This window comes from Aquila chrysaetos, chromosome 3 (genome assembly GCF_900496995.4).
Source record: "Aquila chrysaetos chrysaetos chromosome 3, bAquChr1.4, whole genome shotgun sequence".
NCBI classification, from domain to species: domain Eukaryota; kingdom Metazoa; phylum Chordata; class Aves; order Accipitriformes; family Accipitridae; genus Aquila; species Aquila chrysaetos.
This window is the reverse complement of record NC_044006.1, coordinates 48,958,331-48,980,532: the sequence shown is the minus strand read 5'-3', so window position 1 is coordinate 48,980,532 and position 22,202 is coordinate 48,958,331. Positions and strand designations below refer to the sequence as shown.

The window sequence follows — 22,202 nt, the reverse complement described above, 5'->3', positions numbered from 1 at the left end:
CACCGCCGAGCGCCCCGGGCTTCGCAACTCCTGCGTAAGCGCAGCCCCCGTCCGCCCGGCCGGCCGCGCCGCTCGGGGAGCAGGCACCTGCCGGGGCACCCCGGGCCCGCTCCGCGGCGGGGAGCCGAGCAGGCGCCAACGCCGCCTCTCCTCGCCTCGCCCAGCCCCGCCCGCTGCTGAGAGCGCTGTGGGAAGCGCCTGCGCCCGGGGCAGCGGGTGGCGCGGCGAGCAGCGGGCGGGCGCTGGCAGGGCGCGAGGAGCCTCCGACGGCCGGCTCCTCAGGGCCGCCCGCCTCCCCTTCCTGGGCGCTTTCCCCTCACACGGCCTTCGAGCCTCTGCCACGTAGACGGGGGCAGAAGCCGCCGCAGCCTGCCCGATAGCCGCCTGCCCTCTCTCTCCTCTGTGGTGACGGGACCGCTTTGAAAGTGTGCGGCGGCGTGCGGGTGCGCAGGCGGACACCCGCGTTCGCCTTCTCCGCTGCGAGGCAAACCTCAGCGTGGAGGTCTGTCTTTACCATCACCCGGGTTGAGGGGGTGGTTTGAAGGTGAGACAAGAGAGTTAGGGTTTCATTGACTTGAAAAAGAGTGAAATTCATCGTAAAACTGGCAAGTTAATTATTCTGCTGCAGGCAGGGTGGCAAAAGGTGGGTGCATACACAGTGTTGAGGGAGACCTTCGATTTTCAAGTTTAGTGTACACATGATACTCAAAAGATTATCTTCTGCAGGCTTATCGTGAAATGTTTCCTATTTTGGCCAAGGTTGGGTTGGATTTCATTATTGTTAGATAATTCTAAATGAGCAACAGGGCTATTTACTGTATAATACCTAGTGTGTCCAAGTGCTGCCCTGGTTTGGCCTCCATTGCTGTATATCATAATTTTATACAGAATTGGGAACCTAATGCCTATCTTTGGGTAGGATCATTAGCCACTTTGATATGTGATTTCTTTCACAAAAGGTAACCCAAAAGGTAAGTTTGCACCCAGTCATTAAGAAATTCATCTTTAGGTAGAGGGGATATCAGCATGCTACTAATCTAAGACAAAAAGAGTCCCTTTTCTAGGTTAGAAGTAAAATAACTTTACATGAATGCTAATGGTTTGTGTGGATGTGTATAAAAATAAAATTTTGAAGTAAAAAACAAATGGCAGAGAATAAATGTATTTAAGCAGATGGATGTCTTTTATTTCACTTACTGGTTCCACAGACTGGCTTCTGCTTATTTTCAAGAATTGTCTCAAATTGTCCCTGTCACAATAAATTCTAAAAAAAAAAATATCATATTCCTTGCTTACCATTCCAAAATCCAACCTTTTTCAGTTTGCCAGAGCCAGTTTAATCCGGCTAATGGATAGCCATGCACAAGACAAGAATGCTGGGAGTTGGCCATATTCAGTAACTTGTACAGATACATTTGACAAGTCATTGGATGAGACCAGAAAAATTATAACAATAGAGCAATGCAATCCTATTACTTGCCTCCCTCATTTGTTGCAGAGTTGATAAACAGAAAAGGAGCATAGTTAGTGTGCTCCAAGAGTCTGTTAACTGTTTCAGTATAGATTATGTGGTGGGGACAGTATTTTTCCATTTTTTCCAAATGAAAAGAGCAATTTGCCCATGCAGTTAAAAGTATTGAAAATAATTGTATCACTACTATTTCTTCTATGAGAGAGAAATACCTGAATACTCCAAGAGTAACTTGGAAGGTTACACTGCTCACCCTCTACTACAGTAGTTGAGCTTTTCACAATATATTTGGATCACAGGAAATAGCAGTTGCCAAAGCAGCTGCAGGGTAACCAGGGAGAGACCAAAGGGTAGCCAGTAGCCATATGGGGCTGCTCAGCAAAACTGACCTCAGACTGAAAGAGTCTGCTTTCTTCTGCACAGCTGACATAAGGCTAAGTGGCAGAAATTCAGAGACTTTGAGTAGCCTGTTTCTACGCTACTACAGGAAGACCCATCAGGGATACATTATTTCCACTAGGCATCTCTCGGGCACCTATATTTAGGAAATACATCCTGGATTTTATATGCTTCTCAGTATATTTTTTTTTTTGCAAATGATTTATACTTTTGCTAGCTTCTTGTGCTTTTATGAATTTAAACAGAGGCATAGTACTGATCAGTTTGCAAAATTTGTCATGCATTTTATGGGCTTTCATAAATTTTAACTATTGTGTACATCAGCTTTTATTGCCTGGGCCTGTATGGCTCAGCTGGTTCATTGTTCATATACATGTCTTATTATTAATGTTACTGGGACTTTTATGTATGTTAATGAATTTTACAGACAAAAAAATTGAAGTGTGAAAACAAGCAGAAAACAGATTCTTTCACTGTAATTTCAGAAATTGTGAGTTAATATTCTTAAAGTACACCCAGTGCAGGCATCGCTAAAAATGCAGTCTCTCAGTTGCTTGGCTTGGTGAAATTCTGAGTATAAACTCAAGCCACCTCATGGCATCTTGATGGTGGATCTGTGGTTCCTAGAAATACCTACTTAGCGGCCATGTTTGTGTGCTTGAACTATGCTATAGTTCTATAAATTGTATGTGTTAATTTATAGTAATGCTGTCAATATATTGGCCATACTTGAAGACTAACAATTTTCTATTACTCATCAAGAATCTATCCATTCCCTTAAAGAGAGTGAACACTAGATAAAGAATTTTACCACTCTTTTATCTGTCGCTTAGCTCCCCAAGCTGAAAGTAAACACATTTATTTCCTCTTAAAGTTTGGTGTCTTTGTGTTCAGACCTGACAATTAAATTTATGATGCTTTAGTTAGACTAGTCACTTCTTTTATTCTGAGTAAAGTTATTTTTGTGTAGGTTTCTGCTTTTTAAATAAGTGAATCCATAAATCCTTCAGGTATTTTGGCAAGGTTTTGTGATGAACCGGTCCATTAAGAACTAAAGGGCTAGATTTGCAGTAGTGCTCAGCGCTGCTGAAAATCAAGTCCTCGGGTTATTCCAGTGCTTTATCATTTATTTTTTCCTCTTTTCTTTTTTTCTCCTGTACAGCCTCACCTCATGCCTTCTGTCTCTCACTTGTCCTTCTTTGATTGCTATCAGATGTTGTTCCTATCCTTAGGCTCATTTGAGCTTTTGGTTTCAGAAACTTTTCTTCTATTCCAGATGCTTTGTTTTCATATTTGGTGGCCTTCCTGTTTCTAAAGCCTTTCTTCCCTAAACCTTACTTGTTATTATGAATCATATATCTGATACAGATTTCTGTATCTAAATCTGACAGATTTCTACTCTATTTAACATCAGTTACGGTGTGCTTCATTTTTTTTATACAGAAAGCAATCAGGTTTAGCCACAGGTATAATTGTGTCTGATCTCCTGAAGAATAGGAACATGAAGTCAGAATACAATCACAAGTTATTTGAAGAATTGCACTCTTAAGGTTTGACAGAGTCAGTTGATTAAAAAAAAAAAACCAAAACAAAACGAGAGACATAATTATAGTCACTTTGAAGTGACATATTTTAATTGGAGGAAAACAGGAAGGAAAGAGTGCTAAATTTGGAGATGTTCCAGTTGGTCACAGATCAAGAAACTCAATTCATTGTGAATTGTCCTATATCATCAGGACACTTCTCGGTTAATCAGAACAATGTATAAACTGAGGGTTTTCTATAGGACGTAGCAGTTTTGGTAAAAAGGCATAGACTTTTAAAAATAATGCTTAGCAGAGAAAAGGAATTCTAGGAGAGCAAAATGTATTTAGAAACTTTGGGGGAAAAAAAAGTAAAAATGGAAATGTAAACCCTGGCGTACATGCAACAAATACACAGGGATTTTTGTGATTTTTTTGTGGTTTGTGATTTTTTTTTTTAATGTCTTCTTGTTCCCATCTGTATGTCTGTTCCCTCTGTTGCAAGTCCTTCTATTCCTTTCTCTGCATTTAGTGGGGGGCAACAGCAGAACAGGATATATGTATGCACACCTCTGCCAAACCCATTTGGAGTAGTCTGTTTACATCTTCCTTAAAGTCTGACTTACATTTGGTTTTAACACTGTGAAATGGAGTGGCTGCATATTCTATTTTTGCATCCCTCGTCTAAGGGCAGTAAGGGAATTTAGGGGACTGAGGTGGATGCATAGGGGCAGTAACATTGCAATATAGCATCTTGTGATAAAACCTTCCATCTTGTGATAAAATATTCCATTAAGTGTAAACATTGTAAATATCATAACAGTTCCGCAAAAAAAAAGTTGAAGAATTTCAATATGTTACAGTTAGTTAAGTCAAATGTTATGTTTACAAAGAAAAAAAATTGAAAGAAAAAATTACTGATATAGACCTGATTTTTTTTAAAACTTCCACAAAAGTATGTGTAGCATTTAAGAGAACTATGGTGAAAGGAAAACAGTGACTGAAGTCTTGAATACTAACAAAATAACACAAGGGCTATAATGAAGAAGAAATGAATAACAAATGGTACTGAAATATATGGTACAGAAATATTCTACTACTTCTCTCATTTATATCTGTCAAAAGTATGGGTTGATAAAGCTTCTTGTCTCCATTCATCCATTAAAAGTAAACAATAATCTTAGCATTATAAATAGATTATTATTTTATTAAAAAAACCCAGCTTCAGTTGGAATGAGTTTATATAAAGACATGTTATACAGCATAACCTGCTAGCAACCATATAAGCAAAAATTCTGTAAAATAGGCGTGCTAGAGATCTGGAAAAGAAAAAACTTGGGGACAGTGGTTGTATGTTCTATTATTAAGGGAAGAACAGTTTTCTAGAGTTTATAATCTGCTCAGCAAGTCGAATAATATTCTATTAAGACAGAAAAACATTTTTTTAGCTCACTTGCATTTATGTATATAACTTATGCTTATTAATTTATATTACAAATACAAATTGTGTCCTGGATTTTTACAGTGCTATTTGTAAACTTAAAGATATTACCCCTAATGGACAGAACTTCTGTAGTATTACACTTTTAGTGTACAGCTATATAGACTGCTGTAGCATTAAAGTAGTTATAATTACTTTAAAGCAAGTAAATCCTTACTTTAAAATAAAGGCTTTTATTTTAAAATGAAAATAAATACACTCTTTACACAAAGAGAGTGAATATGTACATATGTGCTATTGAGCAAAAGTGAAATTACCAGTAATAAAATGAAGAAAGGATTTCCTTAATCTTTCTTTCCTGAACTTAAGCGTCTTCTGGCAAAATGTGGATGTATTTACATGTATTTAAAATTTTGTCCTTGAACATAATTTTTATAAAATCCCAGTTCCTTAGTTTTCATAAATTGTTAGTGGTGAAAAAAATTCTAGAGGGAAGTTTGTTGTTTGTCCATGCAGAGTATAAAAAAAATCACTGGGCGGGACATTTCTCATCATAAAAATGCTCTTATCCATTCCTTGCATAGAAAACCTATTAAAATGTATATTTCACAGGGAACCACGTGGCTATATGGGTTGTTCATAATGGAATATTGAGTTTTTTTACCTGTCGGTCAACAGATTGAAATCTGTCTCAATTCAATCTCTCTAGAGAGTTTGGAGCAGCAGGGGCTGAGACAGTGGGAAGCACCTCAGGTAACAGATCCCGCAGGAGCAAACAGGTTAAAGCACCTGTCACCAGCAAGACTTCTTAGCCTACTGAAAATAAAACATTTCAGTTGAAAGACTTCAGTAGTTATGGGAGAAAAACAGAAATAGAGATGTGTAAGAGTAATAAGACATTCCAAAATGGATTAAAATATTCAGGTTTTAAATACCAACATTTATAAAATGTATGTTTTGGGTTTTTTTAAATGCAGTATAATTCTGTGACTATTAGGAACAGAAAGCAAGAAGGAGAATGACATGGCAAAAGCAGAACAGCTGAGAATCAAATACTTAAAAGGAACTAAATTGTGGTCACTGCTTACTCTCTAGGTTCAAGAGAGCAAATGAAACAGCTGGTCTTTATATTTAAAATAGATTTTGTTTTAAATTATATAATTTGCCAAAAGTTGGGATGGAGAAGTACAGACCCCACGCAGCTTGCACCCAACTGGAAGGCTTGAACCTGACTGGAAGACCACAAGAAATTATTGGAATGACCCCCCCTAAAAACGATGCTGATTCAGTGCCCTTTTACAGATAATCTCTTTCCTGCAGTTGCATCCATAGATGGTATTTCCCTGTAAGCTGCTCTTGTGTTCGATTTGAAAAACCATCTGAACTCTATAAATAAAAGATAAGTTTAATGGCTCAATAGAAAGTCAAAGAAAATGCAGAAATGTAGAAAATGTAAACAAGACTGGTACCTGGAACTGTTTTTAACTAGGTGCTGCCTCAACTATTTAACAACTTGTTAGAGGCAAAACTGCTTCTGTTTCTAATGCCTATAATTGTCATAAGGTTTTTGATCTTTCCTCCTAATACAGGAGGTTAAAGGATGCTTTTTAGTTTCTGCTGTGGAGTAAGGAGATGCACACTTGAATAATGCTTCCAGGACCATTCTGTGCTGTTTCTTTTACATACACTGGGAAAGAAATAGGTAGTCCTTACAAGTCCTCTGCTCTGATGTTCAAAATTTAAGTTAGCCTTTAATTAATCTTTTGTTTGCTTATAGTTTTACCAAAGTTTACTCAAATCTTAGCTGATTATTTTTTTTACGCTGGGAATCTACACTGACTGAGACAAGTTATGGATTTCCAAGGCTGGCCTGACAGTCAGGTTCACACTACCAAGAACTATTATATTTCATCAGCTATTGGCTAATTATTTATAAAAATCTGGTTAGAGTCTGCTTTCTGAATAAAGCTGTTCTTCTTTACCAGAAAAGAATAATTTGGTATTGACAGCCCTTTCCAGGACATATTGCTGCTTAGGAGAAACTAATGCAGCTGCGACAGGAGTGACTCAAGCAGCAGACAGTCTGGGAACAGAGCAAGCTGCTTATAAGCAGCTTCTGCAATGTAAAAATATATATATAAAAAAAAAGCATAATTGATTGTGAAGCAGCTGTAAGGAATGATATATGAGACCTCATGTTCACTATGTATTGAGAACAAAGAAACATGAAACCAGCATGTTTACAAAGTATAGTCTTATTGCTGTGGCATTATCTGCCCAAGTTGTGCCAACAAAGGATTACACAGTTAGAAAAGTATAAATAGATTTTGTATTCTAATTTATTTTTCTGTATTTTTTTCTTTAATTGATAATGTCAGTATTTTAATGGAAACACAATTTATGGAAAGAATAAGGTTCCCAAATCTAACACTTTCAATAAGCCAAAACTTGTTCTCCTTTAAGACAGTGATAGAGCCTTTAGAGGACAGGATGAGACATAATTCTGATCAAGCTATTTTCCACAAACCTAGGCTGGAGAAAATCTCATCTGTCTTCCACTAACATGAGTCGTATGCTTTTGTTTCCTTTATGGAAAGGGTAAAGAGGGATTCTTGCGATTTATGATACTGCTATTTTGGAAGTAAGAATGTTATTCATGTACTTTGCAGAGAAAATGTTATTTGCCTCTTTTTTCTGCTGTAGTTTTTAGAGGAAGGTTAATGTTTGCAAAGTAGAAAGGTTTACTGAATAGAAATTGCAAAAGAATGTTTTGCAGGTAGTTTAGAAATCCCATATGTTTTATGCATTGCAGCAAGAAGAGACACGTCAATCCAGCTGCTAATACCAGATGACAGAACTATTATTGATTACTTGGGGAGTCTTTGAATTATGTTGCAGATCCTGACACTGTTGGGTAATACAGAGCCATCTGAAAAGCATGAATGTGGAGCGTGTTTTGCTTGTGTTTCAGTGAATGACAGTGCTGTGGGGGCAATACATTTCACAAAAATTTAGAAATGCAAAAGTTAGGGGTTTAGTTTAAGCAAGTCTCCCTTCTGAAATCAGTAGAAAGATACAGGCGGCTCCCAGAGGCAATCTAAAGTAGAGCTAGAATAAATCACTCTTTCAGGATGTCATCCTTGGCCCTTGCCAAAATCACTGGAGATGCAAGCTGATGCACAGGGATAGACTTCAGCTGCATTTTAGAAGATGTTACTGGACAAACCTCATGCTTTCATTACCCTCCAGAGCAAAACCAAGGTACCTGCAGTATCCTGGTATGAACCTGGTAAGACCTGGACAGCTTCTGCAGAACAGCTAATATCTGTTTCTTGGTATTCTCACATGGTTCACCGTGCAAAAACATTAGTCTTGGGGTTCCTCCTACAAGGGATATGATGTTGCACACTGCAAGGACTGATGAGTTTTGTAAGCAGCTTGGTTTTGCAGACAGAGGCATTTATAACTGAGGATAAACTATTGATATCTTGGCAGTGGTTTAAACCTTTTCCTGGCTTTGCCACCTGAAGTACAATTTAGACATAAACAAAATCTGCATGGAATGGCATAGTGCCAGGTTCTTGTAAAGAAGCAAGTAGTGCATCTCCAAGCCATCGCCCTTTTACAATTACAGTATCTGCAATTATCACATTCACTTGAACCATAGTAATTTGTGCACATAATTTCTAGCGTAGTGGAATATGAAATCCAGTCCCAGGTTGCCTCCTTTCTGGGTATTAGCCACTAAATAAATATACTATACTCACTGTACTTGGGAGAAAGGAGGTAGGCCATGTTTCAGCCTGGATGCAGATTGAAGTGCTGCATTGTACTCTAACTCATCTGCCACAAATTTTCAGAAGTGACGTTTTTTGTCTGTATATGCATTTATCTAGATTAGTACAAAGCTCGGCGTTGTTTCTAAGAATACAAAGTATCCCATGCTCTCTCTTTAATAAATCACAAAATCTCTATCAGAAAGGGCATGAAAGTAATTGCTTTGGCTTGCTCCTGAGTTTTACTTGTGTTTTTTTGGAAACTTCTACTCTGTTAAAAATTGTGTGATGTGCTACTTACCAAGAAGTAGTATTCCCATATTATCCTTTCTTTAAATACGGTTTCATTTAAATATAGGGAATTGTATTATTATATTTATGGGAGAAGGATAATAACATGTTTTGATGTGTGACTGAGCCCATCCTCTTCCTTTGAAGGATATATACAGCATATCTGTAAGATTCACATTGTCTGATTTCATGAAATACATAGCTATAATAAGACTTCTGTGCAGGATTTTCTTATTTTATTTGAACAGCAGAGTCTAGACTGAAGTGAAAATGATGCGAAGGGGAAAACTACAGCATATCTTGATGTTTTTTCTTATATGTACTAAGACATCAAAAATTTTCTTTCAGAACAAGCAGAACATAAAAGCAAATTTAATTAAAAAGGAGTTTCATAAAGTACTTTCATTTTTTTTCTATGAAATGCTGTTTTCATCTCACATCACACAAGAAATCAGATTAAAGACAACAGAATGTTGTTTGTTTACTTGCTTGTTTCAGAACATCCTTGGTCCAAAAAAGTTGACTCCTGTCTTTCACTAACCTATTTGCCTAACTTACAAGCTTGTATACTTTGAGATGTTACTCCATTGATGCTGTCTCTGCCCATCTGTTTTTCCTCTTTGGGACTTGCCCTTAAGAAACACCTCCTTCAGGCTGCCATCCCTATTTACGAAGACATAAGCAGAACACTAACACTTGTGTGAAAGAGCTGTCTTAACAAATACATGTAGTACTCCTAAAGTGTTCAGGCACCCAATACTCTTGTCTTTTCTCCATGGAATGCAGAACAGCTGTGGATGAAATGAGTAAATTTTAAAATTGATATCTTCTGCAAGCATAATATAAACTGCTGGAGTTCTGAAAAGCAATACCCATGACAAAAATATGTCTCATAGGAGATACATTTTACACAGCCTCTCCACAGCAGAATCATTGCTAATTTTAAAAAAAAAAAAAAAAAAAAGGAGGCCAGTCTAGAGATGAACTAATTTTTTTAAAAGTAAAACAAGTAAGTCTTTAAGAGAACAATCTGTCTTGTCAAACTTGGATTCATTGTATTTGTTTGTAGGGTAACATGAGCTTTGATTAAAACTTGGTCAAAGTGAAATGACTCATGTGATTTAAAATCAGAAAATTCCAGTGTTTTAAAAGAAGTAATCCATACTGCATCTTCTAAAGAAACAAATCAGGACAGTGGGAATTTTTGCTCCCTGTTTCTCCCTGTCCGCTCCCCCATTTGATCTGGGAAGGAATGAAGCATGATTTTCAAGGTCATAGTTCTTTTAAATCAACTTGCTGGTATCCTGTTTCATGACCGTGGAGTCTGGAAGAGAGAGAAGAGTCATTTGAGGGAACAGAAAGGACTGTGTACTGTGGATTCCCCGAATCTTCTTTCTTTAGAGGCACCTTGAGTCATAGAATACAAATAAATAGTAGTGAGAACACAGACAGGTATGGTTTTATTACATGGACCAGTAAAGGATGTAGTGAATCACTAAGGCCAAGGTTACACAGTCATTTTAATTCATGGTAAGTCCAAAGTGTTACTCAAGACAGTTTTATCCGTCCTTTGCCCTTGGCTACTCATGCACTAGCACCGGTTCACATAAGGCTGTGCAAAAGAGATGAAATAAAAAGTTTTTATCTGGATCAATTCCAGCTCATTGCTAGTGCTAGCATAAAGGATGTGATTGCAAAAAGCACCTGGGAGAAGCAAATGGGAGAGGGGTGATGGGATTGTACCCTCTCACTACAGGCCTGACTGATCTGATCATGTAGCCACCACGGGCTGTGTATGTCACAGCTGATCTAACATGGACTGCTGGTGAGCTGGGGAGTCGTGCCTGCTTTCCTCTCTTCCCATGTGTTCCTGTCCCTGTGTCCCTGCCCCTGGCTTGCACTGGATCAATTGGTCTTGGAGCCACAGGGCTTCTTGCTAGGGTAGATTTCTGTCAGATCAGAATCTGGCTCACTGCATGGTTGGATAATTGCAAAATATGATGCAGGTATTGAGAACGGAAGATTTCATCTGAAACTGCACCCTACCATCATTGTGACTAGGGAGACATCATTATGGTTGGACATTCTCATTTAAAAAAAAAAAAAAAAAGTAGTTACGTCAGTGTAATTGAAAAGAACTTTTCTATTTTAATTTTTACAGCATTTCCCGCATTTGACAAACATTTAAAGCAATCTGGAAATTGATTCCATTCTGTATTTGATGAGAAAAATCCCAATGGCCCCATGTTTTTTGTTTGTGTTTTCTTTCCCTTTCCAGTAGAAGTATTGAAGGGACAGAGTTTAATCCAAGGTCTCTTATTTGTCCCCTTCTCATCTGGGAATGGGAGAGGAAGGGAGTGAGGAAGCGGAAAGCAATACTTTTACAATTAATTAAAGAAAAAAAAAAGATAAAGCTTTGGCAACATTTAAGAGGACAAAGAAATGTCCATCTTCAACATCAGAATGTTGTTCCTGCTAAATTTCAGAGACTGTAACAAACCAGCTTCTGAAAACTCCTCTATTATTTTCTAAAACTAGGCTGTTTTCTGTTAAATATTTTAAATAGGGGGTTTCTGCTATTTTGCCCTATAATTGTCACAGTGTAATACACGTACTTAATCCGTATAAGCATAAAAATTATCACCGCTATGGGATGATATTTAGCATACAAATGTCTCCATGGAAGATGGAATGGAATCTTCTACCGAGAAGTCTTGCCCATGTTTGGGACTGAAGATGTTCAAGTCTCTTGAGGATCTCTGGTTTATGAACTGTCACAATTAGAGTAGATTCCCTCTCCACTCACTACCACTAAACCCTCCAAAACTTGAGTACTGCCAAGCTAGGTTTCAAATAATGTATAAATAAATAAAAAAAAAAAGTCAGTGTTTCTCTTTTTCACATGGAATAGGTCATCACTCTGAATGTCTGGCTCAGCAATACGACAGTATGGAAGAAAATCTGCTTCTTTTTCAGAAGTCCCTCAGCTTCCAGGATTTCATCCCAGTTCTCAAGAAATACTTGAAATCGAGACTGACCTGTTAATTATTAAATTAGCACTATTATTTCTGAAACATTTATACCTTGAAATATTTATTTCACAGTAGCATATAAAACACAATTACACAGAGACTTCTGAAGGTCAAGCTCTAACAGGGATTGTTCTGAGGGCTCTACCATCACTTAGGAAGGTAAAAATCTCTTTCCCTGACTTGCAAAATCAGTTCACCTTCCCTCATCTGTTTTCAGGAACTTGTGCTTCTTGCCAAGCTATTGATGGTTGCAGGCCATAAGACTGGCCTTCGCTGTTGTCTGTTTTCTCCCCAGCCACAGAATGAGATCAGATCTATCAGTTCTTGCTGCACTTTCCAGGCAAGGTGCCAGCGTCTCTGCCATATGCCGCCAGCAGGGTATCTTAACAAAGACGTGTCTTGGTGATTGTTTTTTAAAAAAGAAAGAAAACTGTGTATATATGTCTTGATGAAGTGGAGCTCTAACATAACTGAATGGCTTTTGGTTTGCAATAAATTGGATCTTAAATCAGCGCAAATTCGTAAAATAAATTTTTTCAAGAAAAACCTGCATAATTTGGCAAAACCATATTAAAAACAGATTAGTTTCTATAAAATCTGTGATGATAAAAGACATCTTCTGTGTCTTTGCTACACATTGTGGTAATCAGTGAAATAATGGATATTAGAAAAAGAAAGCAAATTGATTCCTAAATGTCACAATTACATTTAACAGAGAACATTAAAAGCAGTTATTTCCTTTATTGCTTACTGGTTTTATTATTTCATTATAATTTTTCATACAAATCCAAACCAGGCCAGCTCAGCTTCTTTTGTTTACAGATAATAACTAAATAGAATTTAAAAGGAAGCTATAGAAACCCCTTCAGTAGAATTTATTTTATAGCAATTCACAATGTTTTTTGTCAGTATAGCTGAAGCATTTTTTGTCCTCAGTGAGACCAAAACAAGATTGTATTGGAAAAGCTTTATGTGAGAAGGGTCATTGGCACTCACATTCAAAGTAATTATTCTTGTAAAATTAATTAACTTTTTTTTTAAATCCGAGCCCTTAGAATACTTCCCATTAGTAACAGCAGGTCTGTGCTTTTTATGTTCGTTGTGGCAGATGTTCTTTACATCCCAGATTTTTTCAGAACAACAGAATGGTTTGATGGATGAAAGATTGCATCTGGAAAAAGTGTTATCAGTCAGTGTCATTAAAAGCCTGAGCCAGAGCCCACTGAAATCAGTGGGAATCACTGGGTTATGTTCACATTTTTCATATCTTGTTAAGGGGGAAGTATGTCTTGATTATTAAAGAAGATTGGAATGATATTCTTTACTTGTCTTGCACATAATTTCTTTCTCCAACAATGGGGAAGAGAAAGGTTGTATTGGTGGAAGAATCTGTCCTTGCACATATAGATGGCTGGGTTTGTGATCCCATGAGGCTTGCAGGCTTGCACAGTGAATACCAGGTGGCAAACCCCCTTGGGGAGTCTGGATAGGCTCCTAAGAAATGCCAGGAAGGGGTAACTGGTTGTGATGTACCAGTACTATTGACAAAGGGAAGAACATTTAAGCAAACATGGAAGCTAAAGACTACGGTTTCTATGATAGTGTTTTGTAAAATGCTTCCTGCCCTCCTTGGGACCATGGGAAGAGGTGGAAAGGCAGATTTTTTACTACCTTGATTGGATAAAGTAAGTAGGAAGAATGCACATTCATCATGAATCGAGCACAGTTTCACAATAAAGGGAGTACTTTATCTGAAATTCATCTGAATGAGGTGCCAGGGAGCTGCAAGTGGGAGTTGCTCTGTAAGGGAAGGTGAACAAGGAGCTGGTGCTGACAGCAAAGCAGAGAGGGCACAGGGCCCAAAGAAAAAAGAGCAGAGCAGGTCTGGTGACGGTAACCAGGGTCAGCCAGTGGTTTGATGACTGCTAGCCAGGTACATAGCAATGAGGCAAGTCTACGGTCAAGGCAGGATCAGGCAAGATCCTGGTAAGATCAGGCAAGGCAATACAATGTTGTTCAGGCAGGAACCACAGGTAAGAACTGAGCTTAAATGTAGCTGCAGAGCTCCCCCAGCAAGGCTTCTCCTGGCTCTTTCTCACAGAGCTCTTTCTCCAGAGTGTGATCCAAGGTCACAAGGCTGCATCACATCACTGCTCCTCTCGAGCACTGGCAGCCAAACTGCCCTAGGAGGGTGAAGAGCCTGTAGGTGCAGGTCCCTAACAAAGAGTGACATTGTGTGATTTTAAGTTTGAGACTTAAAATCTAGAAAGTCGTAACTGAGCATTTAAACTGGAGACTGTGGAAGAGCTTACAAATGCACAAGAACACATGGCTCTGAAATGGTGATGCTGCTGAAAATAAAAACTTGGAAGTTCTGTATCTTCCAGTAAAGGATTGGCCAAAGGATGTAAATCTCAGGCAGGAAATGGGAAACTGAGTGTTATTTAAATGAGTTCCCAAGACAGGAACAAAACAGAGGTACTCGTAGGCAAATGCTAGAAGTTTAAGAAATAAGATGGAGGAACAGGAATGTCCTCCCTTACTTAAAAAAGTGACATAGCAGACATTGGAAACTTGGTGGGAAGAAGACAATCAGTGGTACACTGTAATATCAAGACAGAAAATATACAGGAGATGATAGAATAAAGCCCAGGGCTAAGAATCAAATGAAATCAACTAATAAACCACCCCACTGAATTTGTATGGATTGACATTCCAGACGTGAATTGGACAGAGGTAGTACTGGGTCTCTCTTAATAATCACCCATAAAGGATGGCAACACAGACTGCAATATTCTGAGAAAAATTGGGAAGGTAGCAGTTGTACTGAGGGAATTCATTTATCCCCCCTTCAGACTGGATGAACATGATACTGAGATATAGGCAGAAATGAAAATGTTAGATGTTATGAATGACTTTTTCATGGAATAAGTGGTTAGTGAGCCCACATCCAAAAATACAAACCTTGACTTTGTACTGAATAACTAGCAGGATCTAATAAAAATCTAACTGCTGAATCGCTCTTCTCTAACAGTGACTATGCACTTACTCAGCATTCCTACAAAGGCGGCAAATCTCAAAAACCCTACACTTCTTGCGCTCTACCTCAAAAGGGACATCTAGAAAATGAGGAAGCTTCTTAACAAGGTATCTGAAAGGGATAGTCCATGGAATTAAATTCTCATAGGCTTGTAAGCTACTGGAGAACACTATACTGGAATCACAGCATTACTGTTTATCACCTATGGAAATGGCAGAGGAAATATAAAAGGAAGCTGAAATCACTTTCCAGCAAAGTCAAGGAGACTACTATAATCAGGAAGGAATCCTTCATATTGTATTTAAAACAAGAAAATAAAAAGTATCATAAACTCTAATAGATTAAATGTAAACATATGATCAATTATGCAGAATGGAAAAAGAATTTGAGAATCAACAAGATAAAAGAATCGAAGTTAGTACTAAGTCATATTTCAAACACAGCAACAATCATGTCAGCGTCTATTGGGCTAGCGGATGATTTGTATGAAACATGTACTTAGGAGATTAATTCTTTCCATCAGTATTTTCTGTGAAAAATGAAGATACTCCCATGCTGGAGTGCTGTTCTCTGGGGAAAAAGGTCTCAGCAGACAACCTGTCTGAATTTGAAGTTATTGTGGAAGCAGCCATAGATAAAATATTAAAAAAAAAAAGATAAAATGCTCTGATAAAATACTAGGAAACCACCACTATCACAAAAACTCTGAAAGAACTCATGTATGAAACAGTTCAACTACTAATGGTGTAAACTCTTATTCAGCTGGGCAGTAAATAAAACAGCAGATGAAATTCAGTCTAGATAAATGCAAAGGAAGTGAAATGCAGTGTAGATAAATGTAAAGAAATCAGTGCTTCTGAGGAAAAGCAATCCTAGCTTCACAAATAAAATGATGGACTCTGAGTTGACTCTTTCCACTTAGGAACAAGACCTGAGGATTACGATTGTTTTATGGAAGTGTCAGTTCAGTGCAGTCAATGTTCGCTCCATGTCCCAAGAAAAAAAAAAATCTTAAAAATTACTGGGAAAGGAATAGAGAACAAACCAGAACACATTATTATTATTCAACTGAATAAATGCACTATTTGCCTGAATTTCAGTGCTGTCCTCTCATTACAGAAAGGCTATATATAAAGATTGGAAAAGATTCATAGAAGGAAAACAAGGGTCATTGGAGAAATGGAAGTCTATCTCAGTCACACTATCAGAAGTGACTGTGTCGGCTGGAATCCTTCAGCCTGGGAAAGAGATGACTTGGGAGGTATAGCAGAAGATGACAGGAGCCAGGTTCAAAACAAACAAAACAAGGTTGTTTTCGTACCTAAGGTAGCAGATCTGTGGAATTCTGTGCCAAATAATGTTGCAGTAATAAATAACTCTGCATGGGTTACAAGGGAGAATGGACAAGTTCTTAGAAGAAAGATTCTTAGAAGAAAGAGTCATTACAGGCCACTAAATGGACAAACGACATCAGGATCAAGTAATTTCCAAAGCTGAAAATAATTGGAAGTTTGGAAATTAGTAGATAGTATCATGAATACTTGCTCTGTTCCTGCTTTTCTCTGGCTGTCCACTTAGTCTAGATAGACCCTGAATATGAACCAGTACAACACCTCTGTAGTCTAATAATTTCATAATTCTGTATTATTATTAAGTATTCTTATTTTTGTATACAGTGGCCCAAATTATATGTACTTTACAAGCAAAAAGAACATGGACATGAACAAAAAGCTTACTTGATGAGCTTGCTATCTGAAAGTCACATGATAAAAATTATTAATATTCTTTCTATAGCTTTCATGTCTAGGAGCTTTAATCATGACTCAAAATACTGCTACACCTGAAATAAATCATAGACCAAAAACCAATACAAAAATGGAAATACTAAGTCTGTCCCAAATGGATTGGAAATATAAGCATAGAACAAGAAACAGAAACAGACAGCTATAGCAGGGAAGCACAAGTGAATTGTGAGACAATGTGAGAGACAGTATCCATTGCACCTTAAAACTTTTTGGGGGAGCATGGTGGTAGAAGTGTATTTTGAAAGGAAAAATGAATTGAGTTTGCAGGTATTTACATGGAACATATTTTAAGTATGAAGGATGCCTGAAAAAAAAAACCACCAGAAACTTGTCTGAAAAATTAACAGAGAACAGAAGGCCAATACATAGTGTTAAACAAATTTGTATGGCAAATGTCATCTGCCATAAAGAAATGGCAGATGAAAGAGTAATCTGTGAAGTGTACTGAAATCAAACCCAATAAATTTATGACTGATGCAGCAGATGTGAATTCACTGGAGGGGTAAAAATGGAAAAGAAACATGGTAGAAGCTGAGAAGAATCTTTACAATAGATACGGCAACATCAGAACTGCATTTTTGAAAACCAGAGAAAGGCATATTGATGTAAATGAGAAGGGAGATGAGCCTAGACAAGAATTTTAGCTGAATGGGCAGATAAGAAAGCTGCATGTGATGTATGTTTTGCATTGTATCTTTCAGATGTAACTTCAGTGGCAGGATCTGCAGCAAGGTCTGAGTTGAGGATGATGTCCTTTGTATGGGCATGAGTGACAGGGAGTGGTCTCATAGTGGCTGAAAAGGAGGTAGGCATATAGAGCCAGGGTAAAGGTGGGAAGATCTCTCTTTTAGCTATGTCAAGCTTGAGCTGACAAAAAGCTAAAAAATGACATTTTTTTCTTGTAGCAGTGCTACATATCAAGGTGCCGCGATTAGATCACTGGTCGGCCCGGACCAGGGAAGAGACAGATAGCACACATGGTGTGAGTGCCAAACTCCACCCTTTATTGCGCAGTTAATTCCTTTTATACTAACAACAGTAGGTGGGATCACTGATACGTCATAGGGAGGCGACGACTAGCCTTCTACCTTTCCGTGACATCGCGAGATCTTCCGAATGCTGTACCCTACATTTTCTTAAGTTAAAATAGCTGTTTGATTAAGGGGTTGCAGGGCTGGAACTCAACAGACAGTGGGGAAGAGAGGGTATGGAAGGCAGGAGTCTGCCGCCTATGAGTATCTATATGAGCACAGGTACCTTACATGGGACCTGACTGCAACAGAAATACATAGATCCATCTTTCCTAATCCTTGGGTTTAACACCTGCATCCTGTATCAGCAAGTAAAAGAGGGAGTACGGCCCATCTCTACCTAATCCTAAAAAAAGACACACATTACTTAGCATGACAATTCACACAGAACTAAAGATATAGGTAGCCCTAATTCTAATATTTCTTAACCTTTGCAATCTTAATACATATATTTTTCTTTAATTCAGAAAGCTCTTCTATTGAAGATATATACTGTTGGTTTTTACTTTTCCTGGCCTCTTTTACAACACGTGTACCACGTAATCAAAAACCCACCATAATTAATGGACTGAGGCTGAGCGTAGCCTAAGGAGTGCAAGAAATATCTTAATATCTGATGGGAACATTCCCTGGCAGCATTTGACTGCAGTAGACCTTGTGGCAGTCTGTAGTTTATTATTTCAAAGTCTTCTTGTTCAGAGACTATAGATACTGAATTCCCTCCCTTTGTAATTTAAAACAGCAAGGACATCTGATTCACTCTTTTTCTCTTTATATTTTACCATATAATTCTAGACAAAAGAGCAGAGATCACTGAGAGATGTGCTTGCTGTAATGGCACAGTTAAAGAGTGAAAGCTGGAACAATTCTCTTTGGAAAGACATTTGAAGAGGTCAGTCTCCCTACTAGAGATGGCGATGTTTTGATGGACAGAAAAAGTTTGCTGTTTGGATTCAGACAGGTAGGTCATGGCTTTAACTGTCTGCTCACTGACAGGAAAAAAAAACCCCAGATACAAGATTTCATACTATTATTTCTTCATTCACAGTTGATGGATAAGTTAAAAACATACTTACTCTTGAGTTTATTCCCTAGGTGAGGAAATGTTGTATTATTGTAGCTCTTTCTTTGAAAACGCGACACTTTCATTAAACTAAGAATGATATTTTTAAGGTAATTTATGTGAGTGTGACTGTATTCTCTGCTGACTTGCTATTGTGTAACTCCTTCTAAAATGGTCTTTACAGAACTACAACAAAGATTCTTTTTTTCTTAGGGCAAAAGTACAGTCAGAAGATATTATTTTCTCTCTTTCTCCAGCAGTTGAAGCGCAGCACTGAAATGGAGATTCAGACACCTACTCTTGCAACAGGCTGTGTACTGAAGGCTCGACCTGAAGAGAACCACTGGAATGCTGAGATAATTGGAAGACCTGACGTGCTTGACATGACCTGATATCCTGAAATATTTCTAGGCATTCTTTTAGGTATTATGTTAGTGATGGAGCTGCGATGACATTTTCATACTAGATGTACTATTTCAGCTCTTCATAATTTTGCTCTAAAAATGACCTTTTAAGATAATTTTGTGTATGAGGGTAGTACTTAAAGGTGCTAAACTAACAACACTTACAGTCTATTTAATGGAGATAGCAACATCAGTACCGTGCCCAGCTCCCAGCAGTGTGCCAGTAATACCTCATTTTTTCAACCAAAAAGGCAACTGAACATTTCAACATCCTTGATTATCTGCTGAGATTGGCAAAGGCCTTGCAGAAATAAGGGGATCAGACATTCTCGCTGAAGGCTTCTTTCATTTGGAGCATGAATTCTCCCTTCTTTTCCCCTTATTTGAAATAGTCTGACTCTGCTAAAGGAGGTTAGCATCTACTAAGAGGGACTTATCTTTTATTAGATGTTTTAATAGCCAGAATCTTCCAAAGAATGATGATCAAAAGATAAACTAATAGTTCTAGTTAATTTCTATGCTGTACATTTTATTTACTTCTAATTAGTAAATTTGGAGTATTTGCTGGTAAGCCCTATGTTTGTAGTGCCCAGAAGTTTAGCGAAATAGTGAATAAATTTTTGGTACTTCACAGTTCTTTTCATTTCATTGATATGTTTTTTTTCTCTTCAGGAATGAGGGCAAAGTATGCAAGCTGACTACAGAAGATAAAGAATGTGTGCATGCTACTTTCAGAAATAAAAGTTAAGTGTGAATATTCCTCTGGAGAGGGAAAAAAGGAGAGGAATTATAAAAAGAAAGATCTGGGACACAAAAGACTAGGACAGAAGGGCTGAGAGGGCTTGAGTCATGGGACAGAGTACAAAGAGGGAAGGAGGAAGGAGCAGTTGGGCAATGTGAGGTGCTGATGAGGAGCAGATAGAGGCAGGCAGCCATTAATTAACTTCTGCTTGATCACCTATTCTTGCCATAACTGTGTAGGTAGAAACTATAATAATCCTAGCATTGCAGGCTGCCCCAGAGGGCTGAACTGAAAGCCAGACAGTCCATACATCTGCTTGGACTTTCACGTTTAAAGGAATCATAAATTCCTCGACTGCTCTACAGGGTGCTCCCCTCCCCTTCTCTGGGTTATGTGCTGAAAGCCCTTATTCTTCGAAGCTGTCCGTGTCCCTCAATCAGCTCTTCTACATAAAGCCAAATTTAGGGTCAGTTCTGTTTACTTTTCCTTCCTTTTACATGTGATTTGAGTTGTCCTGTCAATTGTCATGTATCGGACAAGATCAGGGGCTTGTCCATTGGCAGGCAGGGGGTTCTGCAGAACTTGTTGCTGCACGTCAGCATGGATCTGCAGAGACTAAACAAAGGGATCTGAGCCCTGCTACTTGTGCTATTAAGACTGAAATTGTGTGTGAAGAGAAAGTAGGATAGAGATGCCAGTTAAAGGGAAAAAAAAACCTTAAGGAGTAAAAAGCTAAGACCTATGCAAGTCCTACTGGAACAGGGAAGCTGATCAGAGTTTTGAAGGAAAGACTAGACTGCATGGACTGACAGCATATTTGGCCAGGGCTGGCAAAACCAGATTCAGGAAAGGAGTTCACTGTGCAGTCAAGCTAAAGAATTGGTGGAGGAAACAGGACATGCCAGTGTGAACACATCAACTATGGATGTGATAATGTGCTACAAAAAAACTAGGAAATTCAAGCACAGAATGAACATAGCATTCACATTTTTCTTTGGAATTTTCTGCCCTTCCAAAATACTCGAAGTCTGAAACACGGAAAATTATTATTGAAAGTATTTCAGATGCATAATTACATCATAGACCAACTGGCCATTTCCATGCTCTATTTAAAAAAAGAATAATAACATACCCATAACACACTACCTGTCTTTGCAATACACGGATAAGTTTTGGCTCTGGAAAGGCTTGCGTGGGTGATACATGTAGAGCTGTGCTAAATGTAGCGCAGACTCTTGTCATGGGCCGTATACTTGCCAAACTTCATGTTCCCTCCATGCTTCATCATAGAACTAGTTCGACCCTACTTGCGTTTATCCATCGTTAAACACACATCTTCCAATACGGCTCTTACAATTCTGTCATAAGTTTTCACGTTTAGCACTATTCTTGATCCTCTTGGAGAGCTCGCAGAGCCATACCAGTATGCCAGAGCATCAATTCTTTAAGATGTCCCTGTTCTAATTACAAAAACAAGTTTGAGGAAAAAGCCAAGAAACAGATTCTTCCCTCAATTTGTTTAAACACCTCATAAAGGTTTTGTGCAGCTGGCTCAATTAATGTGGGGGCCTGGCAATACTGTGTGTGCAGAGACAGGGGTACGGGACTGAATACTGCGTGTGCAGAGGGGCTGGGCTGGCTCTGGCGACTGGGAAGGCATTGGGACTTTTGCAAAAGGCAACGGCCCTGCATTGCTCACCTTTGCCATCCCTCTCTCACCGTTAGGTTTTGTGCTTCGCTCCTGGACTCGCGTGATGTGGTCAAACAAAAATCCCTGGGTGTTTTTTTGTTGTTGTTGTTTTTTCCAAATGCAACGACTTACTATTTGTCAAGAGTGCAAGAATGAGCTTAACAATGCAACAAAGTCCACAAGGCACTCAGCTCTTAGAACAGGGGTTAAGCAAAAAAAGTTTTATAACGCTTCGTTTCCACACGGGGGAACACAGGAAACGCCAAACTGTTTTGTGAGCTGGTTTTCCTAATAAACGAGATCCTGAACTTCCCCCCCTTCCCCGAGAATGAATGGTTCCGCACTGAGACTTTGTGTTAAGTGCTCCTCACTCCTGGGACTACCCGTATCTGTCCCCACGGGAGATCCCAGCGCTGGCCGGGACGCTCCGTGCCGTCTGCCCCCGCCGCGGCCCCGGGACAGGCAGGAAGCACCGGGCGGAGGACGGGCACTGC

General features: G+C 38.7%; 1 long non-coding RNA gene across 3 annotated transcripts; it reads left to right on the top strand.

Moving 5' to 3' along the window:
* Window positions 1-48: 48 nt before the first annotated feature.
* On the top strand, window positions 49-21,113 carry LOC115339614. Of its 3 annotated transcripts, none has more exons than XR_003922781.1 (4): window positions 49-544; window positions 18,605-18,770; window positions 19,133-19,295; window positions 19,949-21,113. It is a non-coding gene; the product is annotated as an uncharacterized LOC115339614 (long non-coding RNA). The 3 variants fall into 3 exon arrangements; XR_003922782.1 differs by having other exon boundaries at window positions 19,130-19,246; XR_003922780.1 differs by having other exon boundaries at window positions 19,130-19,295.
* Window positions 21,114-22,202: the final 1,089 nt, after the last annotated feature.